Here is a 14,633-nt window from a genome sequence, read left to right as displayed (position 1 = left end):
CGTCGCAGATAGGTCAATACTGCAAACAGTATACCCCACTGAGAAGTCTACGTTCTGCGTCAGCCCACCTGCTTGTGGTGCCAAAAGTAAGGACTTTGAAGTGGGGTGGCAGAAGTTTTCGTCACCTGGCTCCTAAATTCTGGAACACTATGCCGTTGCATCTTAGAATGCAAAGTGATCTACTAAAGTTTAGAAAGGGACTAAAAACGTGGCTATTTACATGTATCCCCACAAAATCATAAGTTTCTCTGATCTGGATGTAATGGCAGTAAGCGCTAAGACGCCAAGGCAAACACGCGCTCTACAAAAACCAATTTTCATTTCATTTCATTTAATTTGGGCGCTAGGTCGTCCCCCGCCATCTGGTTGCCTGGCTGGATGACCAGATGGCCCTGTGGGCTGGGTGACCAGATGGCCCCACGGGCCAGGCGACCAGATGGCCCCACGGGCCGGGCGACCAGATGGCCATGCAGGTCTGGTGACCAGATGGCCCTGCGGGCTGGGTGACCAGATGGCCGGATGGTCTACCTCCTACTTTTGTCCTTCCCCAGGGTTCTGTAAGCCACCACTACGTGAGGGCTTAATAGTCTAGGAAAATGGGTTCCCCAGGTAGGCCGGCGGGGAGAGGACGTGGCCTGGGCTAAACCCTCCTTGGTTCCAGCCGAGGGTCTGGGCGCTGGGGATGGGGGTCCACGGGGCCTGGGGAGGCTCTCCTCGGCCTGGCTAGGGCTCGGAAGCTGGGACCGGGCCCGGGGCTTGAGCTCAGTCTGGTGGGACCCAGGGTGCGGGAGTCCCCCATCCTGCAAACTAGCCGAGGGTCCGGGCGCTGGTGACGGGGGTCCACCGGGGCCTGGGGAGGCTCTCCTCTCCCCTGCCTGGCTAGGGCTCAGAAGCTGGGACTGGGGCCCGGGGTGTGGGAGCCGCCTGTCCGGCAAGCCAGCCGAGGGTCCAGGCGCTGGGGACGGGGGTCCATTGGTGCCCGGGGAGGCTCTCCCCGGCCTGGCTAGGGTTCGGAAGCTGGGATCGGGCCCGGGGCTCGAGCTACGTCCGGCAGACCCTGGGGTGCGGGAGCCCCCCGTCCTGCAAGCCAGCCGAGGGTCTGGGCGCTGGAGACGGGGGTCCACTGGGGCCCATGAAGGATCTCCCGGCTTGGCTAGGGTTCGGAAGCTGGGACCGGGTCCGAGGCTGGAGCTCCATCCGGCGGGCCCCGGGGTGAGGGGAGCCCCCCGGTCCTGCAAGCCATCGGAGGGTCCGGGCGCTGGGGACGTGGGTCCATCAGGGCCCAGTGAGGCTCTCCCCGGCCTGGCTGCTTTCAGAAGCAGGGGCCGGGGAGCGGAGATGGCTGGCTAAGTCCGCTCCACCGGTGGAGCGGAGTTCTCTGCCCACCCCTAATCAGAATATGTAATCTGTCATTCTCCATTCACACTATGTTCTGATATTTTAGCCAATAGGCCTGCTACCACCAGAAACCATACTTCAGACAACCACACACTGAATTTGATTGTAAAAGAAACTACCTTTACTTCTCTTCTGGGAAACATTGTGTGTCCTTTCTCTCTATCACCGGTCCCAAGACATTCTGCCACTTCTGTACATATCTTCCCAGTTAGAAATTCGAAATGTAAATTTATGTACATGGATTTTTTGACAGTTTTGTTGATTTTCTTAAGGAACATATGCATTGTTACTATAATAAAATCAAATAATTACAGAGAGTTTTATCAATTGACATTTTGGTCACGGGCGTAGTTTGAGGAAGGGGGTGTTTGGTGTGATACACCCCCCCAATAAATATATTTTCTGATAAATAGTTGGGTACAAGTACTTTCAGTCGGGTATGGTGGTGTCTTTCGGATTTCACCAGGGATTTTTACATATACACACACAAAAACGCACACACATTGTTCTTCTCTCTGTTTTGAAAATCTTAAAAAAATGTTTGTTATTTTTAGTTGGTTGGTTATTTTGACAAAATCTTGTATTTTCTTACTTAGTAATCCTACCAATCTACATACCTCTCCCTTTTCACTCCCCCTTAAGCACCCTCATGCTCCCTCCTTGTATAATGTATTTTAACATTAGATACCAGCATAATTGTTGGAAAATCAAAAGTTTAAATCTCCCCAATTTCTCTGACTAAGCTAAACCACTGATTTCAGTAAGATACCTACACAGTATTAACCATAAACAAAACCTGTGTCTTTGTGTCGCCACCATCCTTAATCATCCATATGGAATGGGCTACTTATTTATCGCTTTTGTTGCAATCCTCAGTGTAGGATCTATCTTTGACCCACAATATACACCAGTTGCGGCTAGCATGGTTCGCGGGTGGGGTGGCGGATGCGAGGGGAGAGGGAAAGAGAGTTGGTTGGGGGAGTGGGGTCCCCCGCAGGGGGGGTCATAATAATAAAAAAAAAAGTACTTCAATGGTGGATCCCGCGTCTTCTCTGTTCCTGCTCCTGACAGGAACGAGAAGCCAGGCTCCCTCCCCTAAGCCAATCACAATGCTGCAATGCAGCATTGTGATTGGTCTGAGCGCCGTACAACGCTCATTCAGGGGCTGGAGAGGAGGGCATGTTCTCCATGCAGGCTGCAATGCACCCTGCATTGAGAAAGGGAAAGTGTGCATTACCGGTTTGGGCGGGCCGACCAGTCAATGCGCACTCAGGAGTGGGCAAAGGAATAAAAAATCTCGCACTGCGAGAAAGCTGTGGGGCTACGCTCCTCGGCCATCCTGGAGGAGCCACCACTGATGTATACCAGTCGAGGATGCCAGTCTGTCCTGATAGACTGGGGATTACATATGCATTACTAACAATGTCATTAAAAGTTGAACATTTCACTCAACGGTTCTCAAATCCTTTGGTACTTTTACAGACAAGCTCTGCTCCTATATTTGCTTTTCTGCAGCTCTGCACCGGTCCTTGTCTGTGAGCCAGTCTTCATACCCTGGAGTAATTTTTCTGCCCCAGTCCCATTATATTTCATCTGGCGACCACTCTCCCTGTGTTGCATAACAGTCTTTTATATTTAGGTAGTGAATGTCCCTCCCCCATATTCCCAACAGCATGGTCTTTGTGTCCCAAGCTTTGTTTATTTCTGCAACCTCATTCAGTTGTTTACTAACTGTGCTCCAGAATTTAGCAAATTGGGACGTTTCCACCCAGTATGATAAAAGCTACCTTCCATCTCTCAATAACGTAAGCATAGATCTGACTGGAAGTATCCATTCTTTCTAACTCTTTATTTAGTGTAGTAGATAAGGTGTAATATTTTACATTGTACCAGGTGGAACCCAGCCTTAATACCTTCCTCACAGGGCATCCCTTTCCCTGACCCTTTAGATGATCGATATCATCCTCCCAATATTTGCGTAACTCTCTGCATCTCTTCAGGTTCAGTTATCGGTCAAGGTCTTGTAGATCAGTGATGCTGCTTTCTTTGCTTGTGGTTCTGTTACGATCCTAGTTTCAAGTAGAGAGATGTCCTGGATCACTTTCAGTTGGTTTTGCTGAACCCTCAGGACAAGTTGTGCCTGGAGATATTTAAAATATTGTGAGTCATGTAACAAAAACCCCCTCAGTTGCTCAGATGGTTTTATCTTTCTCCTAGAAATCCCCCAATTTGGATATCACTATTAAATCCCATTTTTGAAAATTAGACATTCATCCCATTTCCTTTAGGTCAGTACAACCCCATAGTTTAGATTCTTCTGTTAATTTGCCCTGTTACCCATTCATCTACAGGCTAGCCTTCCATGGCAGGCCCATCTTTTGTGTGGGATCTGATAGGGTTGGTGAGGGAATCTTGCCATATATTAGTGTTAAATATCCTTTCTTGTCTAGTTTCATTCTATCCAGGCTGTAGGCGGGATTGTCTTGCAGTATATATATATATCCAGTCATTGAGCATCACTGTTTATGCAGTCCAATAATATTTTGGGATTCTAGGGAGGTTGATGCCTCAGTGGTATACACTTTTATAGAGCTTAACCGGGGACATTCGAGGCACTTTCCCGATCAGAGGCAGGGCCCTCAGGTGTCCCCCCACCTGATGTCATCATCTTATATATTGCTTCCTGTGCCAGCCGTGATGGAAGAGTCTTCTTCAATGGGCTACATCAACCTTGAAACGATCCAGCTCTACCTGTATGTTTCTCCTGTGGCTTTCTTTCTTGTCTAAGTCATGGTATATTCTGAGGTATTTAAAGCTCTTTGTATTCATTCTCAGTGGGCACTGGCAAGTATCCCTACAAACCCATTGAGTTATTGAGTATAATGTTTTTTTGGACCAGTTAATTCTGTAAACTGTGTATTTGCCGTACATACAAATAATGTCTAGTGATTAAGTGATTGACATCTCTAGTTCATTTAGATACAGCATAATACCATCTGCATATTACAACACTCTTGAGTACTAACTCCCTTCCATTTGAAGCTGCTACCCATACCCAATAGGCCAGCAGTTCCGTTGTTGGGGTGCCCCATAGTAGGGTTAGCGGCCAGCCCTGCTAGGTTGAACGGTAGATAATTAATTCTTCTAATAGTACAGAGTTGGTATTAACAAAAGCAGTTGGTTTATACTATAGCATTTTTAGCCAACTTAAGAAGTTGAGTTTTGCCCATCTTTTGCAGCATGGCGATCATGAAGTCCCATTCGATTTGCCTTCTGCGGGAGTACCAGGTCTGGCCCCTTCCTCCAGAGGAATTGATACATTGACCCTCTTTTTCTTTTGTTCCCCATGCCCTTTACAGTCCCAGTTAAGATCTTAAGGTTTTGTTGGCTCTGTTGTGATTACCTCTATAAGTATGCTTTTGAAAACAAAAAGATAAATAATGTGTGGAATCTTTTTCTGCTCCAATCCCCCAACGTCTCACCTACCAACACCATCCTGCAATGCTTTTCGCACTGCCCATCCCCCTAATGTTGGACATCTCTGTCACCTTTCCCCAATAACAATTGCTTATTCCTAGACATGCCCTGTGTATGGGCTCTTATGTGGTTTAACAAAGGGGTTGTTAGTCTGAGTGGTTCCCTTGCTACCCATCTCCTAAATCTCTTGTCATGGAGCATGCCATGTATGCCCTTATACCTTTATGTTCCAGGAGGTTATCGCCCCCGTCTCCTCATTGATGGGGCCAGTTATAACCTGCAGGTCACTTACTAGGTCATTTATAGTGTTCCCAGTAACTGTTTTTCTTTTTGTTGTAACTATAATTCAGAGGTTTTATTTAATCATATCAATGCTTCATTAGTAGGTAACCTTCTGCTAGAGACGTCTAACCTCAGATTCCTCACCATGTGTATTTTCCCCAGGCACCAGACCGAATCTAGAAACATTTTAGCTATTTTCTCGCTTGATGACTGGTGGAGTTGTGCGGCTCTGCGTGGAATCCGTCTGCTTCAATATGACATTGAGGCCTCCTATAAACGCCACTTCCATGCACTGACGTCAGTTCCTTTCTTCTAGCTCCTCCAGGCGCTGATCCAGAGCTAGCACTGCTGTTTTTGACATACTTTTTTCCATTATGCAGCGTGCAGCTAAGGACCATTAAACAACAGGTTCCAAGTAGTATTGTGACGTTGCCGACAGATATTGGTGACAGACACCCACAACATCTGTCTCTGGTGCCTCAGCACCTCGTACAACACAAAGTCAAACAAGCATTTGCAATGCAATAGGTCTCACATTTACAGGAGTTTGAGCTATTGGCATTGTAAATGACAATGCCTTTTATTTATATGTTTTAAAAACCAACACATAAATAAAAGGCATTGTTATTTACAATGCCAATAGCTCAAACTCTCGCAAATGCGAGATACATTGCAATGGCATCATTGCTAATCCTAAAAGCTTCCCATTTAGCCACCAAATATTTGGCAGGCCATGGGGAGAGTACTGGTATAGTAAGCTAAAGCAAGGCACAGACCACGTTACCAGAGCGGCGTCTAGAAATTCCAAGATAGTGGTGAGTGACACCAAGGTACATATTTTTTGGGGAACTTTGTAAGGCCAAAAGGAGACGCATCAGACATGACCTGAAAACAATTAACAAAGAGCACTCTTGGACTGGCGGCCTCTCTGTGGCTCCCAGAGAGGCTCTGAGTCTATGATAAAGCAAAGACATATGTGTTTCCCAATCCTGAAGCAAAACTGCACCGCATTGGCTCTAGAATAAACACTGCAGCACTAACAGAACGTGGTGCTGAGACCTATCCCGGCAACTAAAACTATACTCCAGATGTTGATTGTAGGGGATGGGACTGAAGTTCTCCTTCCTTCTAGAGGGTATTGGATGGGACCGATTCTTTTGAAGGTGGTGATGATGATTTGATAGTGAATTGATCAAAGTCTATTTTTTCAATCTTTCTCCTCAACCGTTATTCCTTTTCATCTACTCCAGGTAGGTTGTGTCTGTGCTGTGGATTGAAACCGTGATTAGAATTTATATGGAAAAGGTGTGCTGAAGTTTACAGTCTGCTAGATGCTTTGATCTGGAATTTTTGGTTTGAGGTTTACTATACTGGGATATCATACTGCTGTTTTTGTACTGATCACCTAATAAAAGGATTTAAACATAAAGTTCACTGGCAAAGTTAGGAAAACCATCTTTGGCAAAGGCAGGTGAAGTTTTGACTTTTTCGGTGGCAAAGATTAGCCTGCTTGGCCCACTGCAAGTGACAAAGATGTGACTAATCTCTGCATGCCAAAATAAAATCTCTCTTGGGCATGTTCGGAGCCATGGCCAGTAGAAAGATTACATTGATGGATCCTGTAGTTGGCATTTGGCAAGGGAAAAAGTTATTTGCATGGATTTACACAAACAGAAAGATGCACCTGAAACATGACAGAATAAATGTGCACTCACGGGATTTATCAACTGGTAAAATCAAGTGCTAAAGTATGTGGATTTCTTGATAACTTGGACTGATTTATTTTAACAATATTACGGTAAAGGAAATCATTGCATTGACTGAAGAATTTGTAGGCCGCAAGCACTATTAACACACTAGAGGCTTATAAACAGTTTCCACCATAAGATAGACTTCTGCGTATTTCACCACGAACAAACCCAAGGCTTTGATTGCATTACTAAATTAACCAATCATGTCCAACTGCTACTTCACATGTGATCGCTTTGTTATGACTAAGCCAGAATCCAGAGTATTATTTTTTTTTAACTGCAACAGACGTGATGTTTTTTTGATGGAATGCTTAAATTGATCTGCCACTGGCAAACGAGGCATTACAGGCCACCGGTTTTCACGCACTGTGCCACTCTAGAAGGGGACCTGCCATATGCAAGTCAATGTTCCTGCCTGCTATGTGAACAGCCCAGCCTGAAATGCCATGCAAGGTCCCCTCCAGATGCAAGCACATGCAACCCCAGATCATATTTGACCTACTTTAGCTTTGTCTGTGAGGTGCAGTTTGTTTGAGTTCTGTGGCACAGTGAGCAAGGGCACCCATTTGAGCAAACATGCTGTACTTAGGCCGTCAACTGCAATAAACAAGGTGAAGGATGGAATGTTTCAATTAATCTCAGCCACTGGCAGTTGGACTGGACTGTTACTATTGAAGCAGGGCCAAGGCTGATTTGTATATGGCTGCATCTGAGGTGGCATGGTGGGCAAAAACCTGATGGACTAGATGGCAGCCCAGAGTAATTACCAGGGGCTAAGATGAATTCAAGAATCCCACCGGTTAATTTTTTGCTCTGTGTGACTGGTATGCCTAGGTATGAGGCCCTTGCTCACGGTGCTGAACGAATCAATCTGCACCCTATTTATGAGGTCCAATAGTCTGAAACCAGTCTGGGATTGCGTGTGCTCCCATTCGGGGAGGACTTCATGCAGTTCACGTCAGAGTAGTTATCAGTGGCTGAGTCTAAGTCAAGCAATCTACCCATGTTATCACTATATTGTTTTCCTCAGTGTTTTGCCCCAAGTACAAAGTTATTAAGTATGTTTGTCACAACATTTGTGGAGAAATTGTGTTTTTGCTATGTTGAATGGGATTTCTTCTTTGGAGTGCTTCTGAAAATTGTTGTGACATATTTGCTGTTGGTGGTACCATGTGCCACTTGCTGTTGGTCTCTCGAGTTGTCAAGCAGTTTAGAGTGCCAAATGCAACCCATCTATTCAGTATATTCAGTGTATCAGCCTTCCGAATATTTTATTCTTGAATTGCAGGTTGACATAGATCAAACTATATATCCAAATTCGAAAATTGTCAATATACTGATATGTTTATTTGGTATTTGAAAGTGATACAATAAGTCTTTAAAAAAGAGGCCGGGGTGTGAGAACAGCAAGCGGGAGGAGGAATGAGGTACATCGGCTAACAGAAGGGGGTGAGGAGAAAAAACAATGCAGAGCAGAGGAGGGTGGAGGGGTGGGTGAGGGCGAGAACAGATGGCGGGGGTGTTGGGGGGAATGACAGTGGAGCAAAACTGCAGGAGTGGGGGCGGTAGGAAATGGGCGGCGGCAGGTAGGACGATCGTACAGTACCGTGCACTCTTATAAGGTGCGTGGCTAAAAATAAAAATAGAATCATTAAACATACAAAGTAAACGGTTGTAGTGGGTGAATGCACAACAATGCACAATCAGTGAAACTGGACTGCACGCAAGGGGGAAGACGGTCACGGATTGGGGCATCCTCCAGGATATAAACAGGAGATTTCACACCACTAACAGAGATAAGATCAGCACTTCGCCGAGGACACGAAATGCAAACACACTTTAAAAAGTGCCAATCAAAAAAGGTGTAACGTAAACTGTTTCTGTTGTAAAGTGCTCTTAAGCACTCCGGCCAGATGTTTACTATAAACAAGCATTAGCTGCGGGGCTAAAGCGAAAGTGATTGCGGGGGAAGCATGCGAGTGGTGCGCGCGCAGCAGTAATCACGCCATATGGCGCCTCTGCTCAAGCCCGCGCACATGCACTGCAAGCGGTGGCCGGCGGTAGCATTTTTTGAAGCCCTTACTTAAAGTCTTGCTAGACCAGCGCAAGCGCTGGGTCAGGCGAGACCTAAAAATGAACAAAAAAGCATTTAGAGTCCATAAACTCAAGTTCACGTTGCAGAACTCAAGAGTGTAGACATTCCTGAGGCCGATCTCGTGACCGCTCCACATTGAGATCTAAGGGTTCAGGTAAGTCACATAAGTCGCACAAGAAATACAAGAAGTCTAAACACAGCTCCGAGTTGCATGATGCCCCAGATACCTCTCAGCCTCAGGTCTGCTCAGCGGAGTGGACTTTTGAAGTGGCTGCAGTCGAAATCCTGCCTCAGTGGACAGCCACAGCAGATGAAATGCAGTGTCTAAAGGAGGCCGTAGCAGTCATTTTTGGTACTCCACCGAATCCCACTTGAGCGTCTTTGGGTTTCAAGGATTCGAGGTATTGGTGGATCCATCCTCCAGTTGTCTACTCCACTTGACCTCTACCCAATGTCAGCCCTGGCTCTCACCCCGGCGCAACGTCCTACTTCCTCTGTGATGCTGAGACCCCCATCACAGGCCTGAGACACGACTCCAGGAGTGACGTACCAGATCCCATAGTTTTTATCTGATTCGGAAGCTCTACCCATCCCTAAACAATGCTATTACAGTTTCTCAGACCCAGAACAATGTTATGATGATGTTGACGGTAATGACATTTATGAAGAACCTAATATTTTTGAGGTCTAACAAGAAGCAAATGGTTTGGACACCTCCTGTGATATTGGCTTGAATTCCCCAAACCCTGTAGCCCCTGAATAATCTGCTTTTTTTTGCCACTGTCATAAGAAGGGCAGCAGAAGTTCTTCATTTAACACTGCCCGTGCAGGAGGCCAATTCCAACATATTGACGGAAGTCCTCAACACCGCAGCCACCACCCAGGAACTTCTACTCAGTTTTGATGAGGCTCTCACAGATATACTGATGTGTCAGGATCTTGCCTCCTGGTGGCAAGATGGCACAGACCCGCTCCCAGGGATTCTGATTTTTTACTCCAGCCTTCTACTTCAGAGAGTCTGCTGGTTCAGACATCATCCAGCCACCTCAGACTGAACTCATTCCTTAGCACTCCACCTGAGAGGAATGCACCTTCTCAGACTCCATCCACAAGCCAGAGGAGAGTGCGAAAGACATGCAGTGGTGGTTAATGGACCAAGATTAGGTCAGTAGCAGACCCCTCTCCCTGCCCAACCCAGAGCTGACAGTGGATACCGATGCATCACTTCTGGGTTGGGGCGCTACTTGGGAGTTTTGAGGTTCAGAGGTCTCTAGTCTCCGGCGGAGGCCAATCTCCAAATCAGCCTCGTGGAGCTGCAGGCTATCTACTTGGCGCTAAGAGCCTTCCTTCCATCCATCAAGGGGAGGCTGCTCCTAGTGCTTAAGGACAAAACCACTGCTAGATGGTATTGCAACAATCATGGCGGAATAGGTCCTTGGCCCTGTGCCAGGCGGCACTACGCCTCTGGCAGTGGGTGGGCCAAAAAGGAAGCTTCCTGGGGGTGTACAACCTGGCAGGATGTTTGAATGCCAGGGCAGATAAACTGCACCGTTGACGCCTAACGGATCACGAGTGCAAGTCACACCTGAGAGTGAAGCAAGGTTTCTTCCGCAAATGGGGAAAACCTTGGCTCAATCTGTTTGCCACCACTGAGTAAGGTCAATGTCAGCAGGTCTGCGCTTTGGAGCCACCAAGGTGTCTTTCACTATGAGACACGTTCCACCTAGAGTGAAACTCAGGACTCTTGTATGCCTTCCTGCCGATACTGCTTCTGCCATGAGTTCTGAAGAAGATTAGGACCTACTGGGCATAAGTGATGCTAGTGGCACCAGATTGGGCACAGAGAGTATGGTATCCTGAGCTTGAGCATCTGTCCTTCAATCTGGCTGCCTCTCCAGGAGGACCTGCTGTAGCATGGTTCTGCACCCATGTCTTTGCATTCTCCACCTTGATGCTTGAAGATTGAGGGGTGACATCTGAACACCTTCGATCTTCCTCCAGAGGTGGGAGATGCCATCTTGCAGGCCAGGAATCCCACAATAAGAACTGTATAAGCTCCTTTGGGTCAGATTTATGTTTTGGTGCAGCACACACCAGATTGCCCTCCTCTAGTCCAAGTTATCTAGTGCTCTGTTTGTTTTGTCTCTCGCTGGGAAAAGCTTTCCTTTGGACACAGTTAAAGAGTACCTTTTGGCTCTTTTGACCTTTCTACAGTTGCCGGACCTGCCCCCATTTTTTAAATCCTCAACTAAAGTGTTTTTTTAAGGCCTTGAACACTTGTTTCCTCCCCCTCCCTTTGTCGTGCCACAGTGGGACCCTTACTTGGTCCTCACATATTTCATGTATACTCTCTTTGAGCCATTTCACAGCTTTCCTTTTTGGCTTCTCACCTTCAAGATGGTGTTCCTTGTTACCATCGCATTTGTGCGGTGTCATGAAGCGGGTGCGGGGGCGCAATTAGGGAGGCACACGGCGTAAGTATGAGTGTGTATGGGGACGGTAAACTACCTTTCCCAGAAAACTAGGGAAAAGAACTACCGGTCCCATGATACGGGAACAGCCCCTGATAGGACTATTTAAGCTCCGCCCCCGCGAAGGACGGGGCTTGCCACAACGAAGATTCCTTGGAAGACTTTCAAGTAAGCCTCTACGAGCGTCCTGCTCGCTTCGGTGATACCATTGCCGGTATCAACTACTTTGCCTGCCTCTACGAGCGTCCTGCTCGCTTCGGAGATACCATTGCCGGTATCAACTACTTTGCCTGCCTCTACGAGCGTCCTGCTCGCTTCGGAGATACCATTGCCGGTATCAAATACTTTGCCTGCCTCTACGAGCGTCCTGCTTGCTTCGGTGATACCAGTGCCGGTATCAAGCTCTGCCACTGTCCCGAGTTTTGACATCAAAGGAGAGATACTTTGTTGCGAGACGCGGCCGCACAGGAGGACTCTCTGTGGGCATGCGCCCCCTAAAGACTCTTCCCTCCGAGCCGAAGAACTACTAGCTCCGTAAGAGCCCTCACATTCTTCGCCTGCAGCCCTTTGAGTGCGCTGTGAAACGCGCCTACGCTTGTCCGGTCCGGACAGGCCTTTCTTTCCGCCTACCGTGGATTATTTGCAGATTCCTCCTCGGCAGTGCCCGGGTAACAATTCTCGAGACCGGTCTGTCTTGGGAGAAGAGCTCGACATCGGATATCCAGAGCTAAGTACTTCTGTTGTCCCACTACCTTTGATGTCTGTTGTGTCTGGATTGCTGTGGGAAGTGCGTGCGCAGCCTCTGTAAGTCTGCTCCCATATGGGGGATTAGAGGCGGGTGGTGCATACCGTGCGCTAGAGTGATTGATTGTTGTTTTGTGTTCCACACACAGGGCTCAATGGTGAAACACAGAGGGCTGAAGGGCTACCTCGTGAAGACTGCCCCTGCCATTGATGCGCCACTGCTGATTTATTTTCGTTTGGGTTTATTTCTCCCTTTTTTCCCTTTCCCCGTGGAGGTGGTAGCTAAGCCGTGTTAACTGAGCACGCTTGAATGGCACCTCTAAGGGGATAGGGTAAACACTCTCCACATCGTTCCCGCTGTACCCGGCTCCCAGGTACGTCCTATCAAGCTCTGTGCGACATGCGGTAAGTGAGTGAGCTTCAGGCTCTCTGTGTTAACCCACCGTATACCACCTTCTTCCTAGACAGACTGTTTTTGCAAATGCAAGCATCCATCTTGCTGAAAGTTGTAGAAAGTTCTGCTTCTATCAAACCTTCTCCCTGTCAAAGTTTTATGCTTCGCCTCACCCCTTCAAGGAGGTAAGACTCCCAATGCTTGGACCCAAAAAGAGCACTTAGCTTTTATATCAGTTGTACCACAGAACACCGGGTAGAAGAACTGCTTTTTGTGGGGTTCGCTGGTGCAAAAAAGGCAGGGCTGTACATCAAAGAACCATCTCCCACTGGATCTCACTCTGCATAAAGATCTGCTACATATTGGCCATAACGTTGCCTCCGGAACGAATGCAAGCTCATTCCACCAGGGCTACAGTGTTTTCTTTTTTTTTTTTGTAAAGTCATTTTTATTAGCATTTGTATTTTGAAAGTACAGTACATCATAAGCAAAGTCTGGTAGAACATAGTCTGATAAAGTATACCACAGTGTTGACATGTAGAGTTCCTGTTCTGGACATCTGTAAGGCGGCTACGTGGGCGTCATTCCATACATTCATGAAGCACTACTGCTTGGACAGCCAGGTCTGCTGAGAGGGGCATTTCGCCTGCTCGGTTCGACAATTCTTTTTGTTTTGAGCCAATTCACAGGCCCACCTCCCAATAGATACTGCTCTTGTATCTGTTCAAAAGGTGAGGAATCTGCAATTAGAAGTTTCTGTCAGACGAACAAGTTACTGACCTTCGATAGCGCTCTTTCTGTTTGAGACTCTAACTGCCGATTCCTTACTGGCCCTTCCCTCAACCCCGTTTGGTGATTTGAGTTCAATTGATCACTAAAATCGCTAATTTATGGATCTGCATTCTGGTCACAACAAATTTTTTGGGCGGTGTGTTTAGTTTGAGATGTGGACAGCCTTGAAAGCAACTGACATAAACGTTCAACAGTTGCTCCTGTATAGGTCCATATGCCACTTATGGAAAGGAACAGGCGTCAGTTCAGAGTCGCACAACATCACCTACCGGTGAACAGAGGTATTGCTGAAAAAAGTTTCTCAATCAAGTTTGAGGCCTTGGGAATATTCAGATTGTATCATTATTCAAAGATTATATACTCTCCCTCACCAGAGGCTCTGTGGCTTATTTAGGTAGAGTCTCACTTCCTGTTTGGGCATGAATGTCCAAATTTGCATTTCACCCAGGGATCGAGACCATCTCACCTTCTATGTCTGTTGCTGCCGACTTGTTGAACCATGAAGTTAAGCACCTTTCCTTTGCAGCATGTTAGCGGATCCTGTCTGAATTCACTCCAATGACTGGAATAGATTGCACACTGGAGTAGTCACTAGCTACTTCTGTGGGTACCCTGTGCTGCACATCCAGTGTAACTAGACAAAATCCCATCTAGATTCCTCCTAATTCCTGTGGTCCAGCTTAGCGTTCACTCATGGCTTGTTGGGAGGGAGAAGTCCACCAAGCTGGTGAGCAAGAGCCCTTGTTGTAAGATAGTGTGCAGATTCAGATGGTGGAGGGCCTCCCTGAAACATAGAAGGGAAAAGAAGAAGCAATGACTTTGAGAGGCAACAGCTCTGGATGAGTCCTCTTCTTGGGTTCATCACCTGTCAAAATAGTAGTGTTAGCTACCTCACTACCGAAACAGGACTCGATTCAGGGCTGTGTGACATTGCTCTCTTTGCTCTTGCACTTGAACCTGGAGGAACAGAAACTTGCACTAGAGTCTCTGGTGCAGATCTAGGCCTGCACTGGCAAAGTCAGTATAGATGCATTGCATCCATTCAGCTAGAGTTTGTTTGGGCTGCCCTGCTTGCCACCATGCTAATGTCCATCTTCAATTCAAACCCATTCTTGTATGTCTGGAGTCCAGTCCTGGGCATTTGGACTTAGTGAGTCAGTCATGAATTTTATGAGGAGGATGGTAAGGTTCCACTTAGTTGGTCATCACTCTGCTATCTACAGAAACAA

General features: G+C 47.1%; 1 protein-coding gene across 4 annotated transcripts in view; it reads left to right on the top strand.

The window, feature by feature from the left end:
* DCAF17 (DDB1 and CUL4 associated factor 17) overlaps positions 1–14,633 on the top strand; it is a 443,011-nt gene that overhangs the window by 283,839 nt on the left and 144,539 nt on the right. The window lies entirely within an intron of this gene.

This window comes from Triturus cristatus, chromosome 3_1 (assembly GCF_964204655.1).
Source record: "Triturus cristatus chromosome 3_1, aTriCri1.1, whole genome shotgun sequence".
Taxonomy (NCBI): Eukaryota; Metazoa; Chordata; class Amphibia; order Caudata; family Salamandridae; genus Triturus; species Triturus cristatus.
The sequence above is the reverse complement of the archived record's forward strand: the minus strand, read 5'-3'. Positions and strand labels throughout refer to the sequence as shown.